Below are 7268 nucleotides of genomic sequence, written 5' to 3'. Positions count from 1 at the left end.
GTATATTTTTCGTATTTTTGGCGGGGAAAGGTTAAAGGGATCTACCCCAAGATCCCCTTCGGAACGGACAAGATTAGTAGGTGGTCATGCAATTTCAGGGCAATTAAGAACAATCGACGGGTTTTGATGGATTGGAAGAGGAGTCGCACTCGGGTTACGGTTATTCGCGGTATGCCATAAGGATAGAAATACTTCAGGAACCTCTTCTGGGAATGAGTATTTTTACAACACAGCTACAGCAGCCATGACAATAAATGATTTGAGTTTTTCAGGGGGTTATTACAGGAGTATGGACATTCCAATGGCTAAAGCTTCTTTTATATTGCGGTTTAAATTGAATTGTTCAGCTTTATTTACAAGAGCATTGTATTTTTACTTGCAGTATTTTAAAATATTCAGTACTTTCATAACTGACTCCTATTAAGAACGAAGATATTGACAATAAAGAGACAGAGATATTCTTGAAAGCTTGCCGCACCATTTCAATTATTTTCTAAGCGTCATTTCAGTCCTCTTTTTGCTTGCCGGTCCATTTAAATGTGTATTTAACTGAGACTTCTTCTCTGGGCCATTTCCGAACACCTCTTCGTCTCGGACTTCTCTTCTCATTTCTATTCTTGCCTAATTGTTTTCGGATCGGTTTTGTCAGTGGGCTCGAGCACGTGCCCTCCTCCTAAACGGCCTTTGTCCGCCTGTCCACCCCCTTTGGCCATTTAGCGGCACTTGCTTTCATGGACCTCAAATGGAAGGAGGAAAAATAGAAAAGAATATATGTATATTTTGGGAGCGTACAAGAAGCCAAACAAAAGCCAAAACCCGAGCCCCCGAGCCAGAAACTGGTAGCCAGTTGTGCGCTTCTTCTGCGGATCTGTAACAATTAGTGCTGCTGCTAGGAGCTTTTGTTTGGCTATTCTTCTTCTGGGGCCATCATTAAAAACTGCTTATAATTATTTGTAGAACGAGACTCGCGGACTCGCCCGCCGATTTGAAAACAATTAAAATTCGAAAATGGTCAGCCGGCAATTTCGGCCATTAATCAAAATTAACGCCACATGCGCTGAACGCTGATCGAGGTCCGAAATTTTGCGATTTTTGGCCAAATGCTTCGAGATGGAGATGGGCGACTGACTGATTGGGTTTCCGCATCGATTTAAAAACTGTTCGCATAAAAAGCATACGAATATTAGGGGACCAGTGTGGAAAAAAGCGAATACGAAAATTCAAACTGGAATTTTGATTTATGTTTCAATTTGAACATCGGACTTGTGGCCGATTTCGATTCTGATTTTGGCACCAGATTTTCCGCCATTTGTTTCGGGGGCATCAATCATAAGCCGACTGCACCTAATGAACTTTGAGGCCAGGCAGTTAACGCTCATTAAAGTAGCCACAGCCACTAATCATATGGGGCCTACTTGTTCGGCTCGCTTTTAGACCTGCACGGAGAAAAAATATCACTTGATTCGAATTACTCGGATCTGGTGGTATCCCTATCCCTGCACTAGCAGTCTAGCTCGGTAAAAAGAGCGTTCTACGTTGAAGATTTCATTTGGTTTCTATTTGACATACTTATTTCATTGGAAAACTCTGGTACCATTGGGCTATAAATCGTCACACCAAAAACTATATAAGTACATTACAACATTACAACATACGAGTAGATCACTGGTCCGGTGATTTGGCCCGGTGTGGTCAAGTAGTACAGTTCGGTAGTCTTTTTGGGTCCCCTGCCTGCTACCAAAACTCGAACCGCCTGCTGGGGTGTTTTGATTAATGACCTTTGCTCTGCTCACTGGAATATAAAAAGCCCTTTTTTGGTCAGTCGAATCCATCGATTGTCGTTTTCTGTTTTAGTCGGGTTAATAAACTCCCCGAAGTGGACTTCGGAGTACTACGTACATATGTACATATATGGTAATATTGTATAGTCATACTCGTGTTCATTTGTATAACTATAACAGTTTCATTAACTGTCTGCCGCATTAATTAAAACATTTTCGCCAGCAGCATTGAGGCCATAGTGATTGTATCTTTTACGAACAGGCATCAATTTACAGTGGTCAACTTGGAATTGGACTGATAAATGGTTTGGTATTCAGGGGAAAGTTATTTACAATAAAATTGGAATATTGTTGCCTTTGTCTTACATGAAATTAATGTGGCTTATAATAGTTTTAAGAAGCATATATAGTAAGATTTGTTTAAAATATACATATAAATGTAACATAGGTTACATAGCTTGTCTTTATTTAAATCGTGTATGTGTATTGGTCCTTAAGAGTTTGCCAACTTTTTAGCTAACTTTTTCCTGCGAAATTAGTTTAATTGTGGTGCAGTGTAATATTTTATCTGCTGGCTGGGCGGTTTTAGAGGTGGGAGGCATTATGATGGGGAAACCCATACTTTACTGGTATTTATGGTAGCCGGGCGATCTGCGAGTAATAGCCACATTTTATAAACAACTTATTTCCTTAATTGATTGTTAACAATGATTGTCGATGAGGCCCCAAACGAAGCTCTTCAGCGTGCATCTGCAGTTGGTGCTTTTGGCCACTGCTGCCAACTGACGTTGTATCTATTAACCACGCACTCCATTATTATTTAATAACATATTTCTTAAGTATCTGCCAACCCAGTTCAGAGCACAAAACGAGCCTCTGCCACGATGCTCGATGTTGGGCTTTCTTCGCCATCGTTCGCCTCCTGACCATAATTTGTGAGGTCTGCCTCCGATCCCGATCCCGATCCCGATCCCACTTCACCCCTTTTAGTCCTACACCTAGAGAAATTTGTGTACAGCTCTCAATCGTTTTTTAATCTTCAGAGAGTATCAGGAGCAATGATGGCAATTATATAAAATATCACATGTCAACCAATTCGTTTGGGAACAGGAAAACGTTTGTATTTCTGTCTATTTTATTTTACCTAGTATTTATATTATTTCAATACTCTCACTGAAATTTTATAGTTTCAAAATAAAAAATTAAATTTAAAAAATGATTAAGTTTTATTCATATTTTTCCCTTCGTGCAGGCCTCAACGTTCGACTAGTCGTCGCCGTTCAAAGTGATTGCCACCCCATTAAAAAAACGGCTGCGCCTTCTAGTTGCTGTTGGTGTTGCAGCCTTGGCTCCTGCCACGATCACTCAATAAGTCTAGACAAAATGTACCTGGTACCTGTGATTGTCGCTCCTCGATGGGGAAAAGTGGGGGATAGCTGCCGTAATGGATCAGCACGTTGCCAGGTTCGCTGAGTTGAGTTGAGTTAAGTTGAGTTGAGTTGAGCTGCCTGCCAGCCTGTTGCCTTTCAGACGTCGTCTCTACGTCATCAGCAACAATAATAACAACAGCAGCATCAGCCACATCAAGCGTCATTTTTTTGGGGAGGGGAAGCCCCTTCAATCGTGAAAAAGCCAGCCACCATCAAATTTGTTGCATGATTATGTGGTAATTGCGGCTGTCAATAAAACTCCCCCGTTTTATTCTTTACAACCGAAAGCATTCTACGCCTATATTTTCCCTATGGATATGCGCACACTGACGAAAAAATATAAATTAACTAAAGAAAGAATTTACAAATTCGTAGGTATTACTATTTTACCGTTTCGGTTTCGTTTCCATATATGTAAACTAGCTGCTATGGTATTTTGAAATTTATTTGAACTAGTATAGATATTTTTACATTACACACTTTGCCCAAAGTAAGCTCTGATTTTTCCCTGCGCATATGGACGTGTAAAAGCGTATTTATATCTATAGAGAGATGGATTCACGATGGGATCCGTTCCGTACCATGACTTAGTTTGACAAAGGAATGACATCCAAGTACTTAAGTGATTTCTTTACACTTTTTATGGAGTAGTTAATGCGGTATGCGCATAAGTCTCACATTGAGCAAAGTCATGCCGGTTGCCCCTTGCTTCCTATACAACCCCTTGAACCCCAAACCACCGATACACTCCATCCCGATTCATGGCACCCACCAAACCACAAGGCCTATACAAAACCCAAGCACTTAGCGGCGTTTAGGCTGCGGCTTTTGTCCGCTGAGTTCTTTATTTTTTTGTTCCCTGGGAGACGATCGAATACTACTCAAAATGCAACTCCTGTTCCATAATCGGTTCGAAGTCTTTAGTTTTGTGAATCATTGGGATCGGAGTTCATATATGTAAAACTCAAGTGGAGCTACTCCATGTTTATAGTGTTTGAAGTTGAGCATTAATGGTGCTGGTCCAAAACGATAGACCATAGGTACTTCATTCTCCCAAATTCATTTAATTCACTTTGCTTATACATTTCAATGTACTATTAAAATGTAGGTCATTAATAGTGAGTGTGTTATTTATTTTTTAAATAAATCTAAAATAACAACAATATAAATACAGTATTATCGTTTTGGTTTTTTTTTAAGTGAACAAGTCTGTAGTTCCAATATCAGGGCAATCTTAGTCGTCAAGTATAAGTCTCTTAACTCATATCGAGGCCCATTTTGATAACTTTGTTTGCCTGGCTGGCTAACCATTTCCGTTCCATTTGTGCAACTGTTAGCCCAATTGCATACCCCCGGGCCAGTTTTGTTGGCGCAGTGGGCGTGATATGCTTGTTACTCGCAGATTGCTGCAATTGCATCCAAAAGTGGGGCCCGCGACTGAGTTTTCAACGCTTCATCGCCAGTTATTGGGCCATGCCCCAATCCAGTTCGAGCGTTTAGTCTCCGTCTGTCTGCCTGTCTGTCTGTCTAGGTGTTAAATATCGAGAGGCCCGGCCAACAGCTTCCTTCCTTTCCATGTCTTCCATATCCACGTCCACATCCACATCCATATTGCCATACACCACGGGTATCTGGTACGATGTTGTGGCATCCATCTGGGAGTTCCAGCGCACTGGAGACATTTATCGCGCGTTGGTGTCGGCTCTATCTGGGCGATGTGTTGCTCCGTGTGTTGTTGTAGGTGCGGAAAGTGGTCCACACGAGATTAGGGTGTAGCTATCAAGTCGTCTTGCTGTTCCGCCTGCGACTCCCCGGCGAGTGGGTAGCAAATAAAAGCGCCAAAGCGCCAAAGCACTTAATGCATTTGGAGCAGATACACACTGTGGGAGAAAAGTCTTCAAAAATCATATAAAAAATTAATTTTTAGTTATACTTAAAGGTTTTAAACTAATTTTTATTGCAGAAGATCAGAGTTTTTCTGTCCGTCTTTCTTTAACGTTTTAGAGTAATATTGCACAATTGCTTCAGGCGGTTATAAAAATGTACTTTCTCGGCTAAATCTTGATCCATTTCACATTTCTTAAATTTGAGGAGAGATTTAATAATGATTACTGTTCCAAAAGAAAATTGAAAAAAAAATATATAATATTTAAGTTATATTTATTTCCTGAAGCTGAACATCTCTATTATTACGTTTTCAAATAAATCATGATGGCAATCAGATAATGGGAGCTTGCATATATATTGACTGGGTTTATTGATCACTTAAATTTAACAATGCTTTTAATTTATAGCTTTCCTAGTGTAATACTTACACCACCCGGCATCGAATAGCCCGTAAATGGAGCTCCAAGTCTAAGATTGGTGGCATGGGTGCGTCTTCCTCATCACCGTCATCGTCATAGTCATCGTCATCTGGGTCTCCTCGTCTTTAGCGTCTGGATACGACTGTATGTTGAGCTTGTTAGCAAAAAAAAAGGAAAACATGAAGCGGTCGCTGCTGGGTGTTGGCCAATCTTTAAAGATCAAACAATAAACTTAAAGATCTGCTGGGTTTCGCGCCACTCGCCCCTCTGCTTTTCTCGCCTTCGACATGCAAATTGTGCAGCCGAAGAAGTGTCAAACAATGTCAGTGGGAGAATGTGTCTCGCAATTGAAATTTATTTGCACTACAATTCACTGCTGACAATGCGAGGAGGCATTGGGATGTACTACCTTACTTAGCCCGCTTTCCCTCCGCCACCACCTCCCCCTCCCCCTTCCACTACCCTGGATCCCCCCTTGGCCCAACGAAAACCCTCTGCCCAAAAATCACAGTCGGAGCTAGCGATCTCTAACCCGTCAACTCGTCAAGCTGTGAGCGTCAATCCACAACAAAGTCAACGACGAAGACGACGACCAAGCCTGCCTTGGGGATTACACTGGGAAAAGTGGGGAGCAAATGGGGCAATGGTAGTTGTAATAGGGCAATGGTAAAAGTAATTCAGCTTTGTACATTTGGTTTCTTTGATTTTCGATCAGTTTCACTGAGCTGAAATTGTATCTAAAATATTTCACCTTCGTGGCTGTTTCCTTTGAAGGAAAAAGCCTTATAATAATTAGAAATACTTTGATATAAAACTGGACTCCATCGCATTTAGAAGAACATGGTGAAGAAATCTAAAGGTTTGCATTAAAGTTTTTATTTTTTATTTAAAAAGTGTAACATTCGATTTTCCGTAATTTTAGTGTGTTATAAAATAGTTACAAATACAAATAGGTGTGCAAATCGAAATATCTTTCAGTTATGCCATGTTATGGCCCCTTTTTTCTCTCAGTGGTCGACTGCAGCTCTGCCTCATTCATGAGCCCAGGGCCCAGAAGGCAGGCAGCTCGAGCGTTTTGTCGCTCGAATCGCGCACAGCTTCTGTGCTGTGATTTTGCCAATTGGCAATTGCCTCCTCCGGTGCCGTGAGCATTTGCAAAATGTCAATCTGGTGCTGTGCATCAATTCAAGTGTGAAATAAATAGAAACGAATCCAGGTCCCAAAGTCTAGCATTTTGCTATAATTTTCGCGCCATTTGCTGTCGACTTTGCCCGTCTGTCTGTCCGTCCGTTTTTCTGTCCGTCCGTTCGTCAGCCGAATGTCTGCCAGAGTTTTTGCGAACGATCGGGAAGGAAAGAGGAGCTGTGCTGAAAGTATTTACAATTACGCAAAGATTGATTGAAATAGATTTGGGATTGATTGGCTGCTGGTATGCACATTGCTTGCAGTTCTTTTTGCGCAATGGTGGGAATATCGCAGTTTGTGTGAAAGAGGTTAAGGAGGTTAAGAGCCGGCTTCTTCGGCGCTGGGATAATTTCTAATTAAGCCGCTCCGTCCGACGCCACGAGAAGATACATTTTATGCGACACATTTATCCAGCAAATACTACTGACTACTTTTTATTGATTGCCATCGGGCAAAGCAGCGCCGCAGGAGTCTGAGAAATCAGCTTTCTCCGCCGATCTCGTAGATCGTGGAACGTCGTGTCGCTGCTTTTGAGACCGAAAACCAAGCCCAATCAATAAAAGAAA

Source organism: Drosophila santomea, chromosome 3L (genome assembly GCF_016746245.2).
Source record: "Drosophila santomea strain STO CAGO 1482 chromosome 3L, Prin_Dsan_1.1, whole genome shotgun sequence".
Classification (NCBI taxonomy): domain Eukaryota; kingdom Metazoa; phylum Arthropoda; class Insecta; order Diptera; family Drosophilidae; genus Drosophila; species Drosophila santomea.
The sequence above is the reverse complement of the archived record's forward strand: the minus strand, read 5'-3'. Positions refer to the sequence as shown.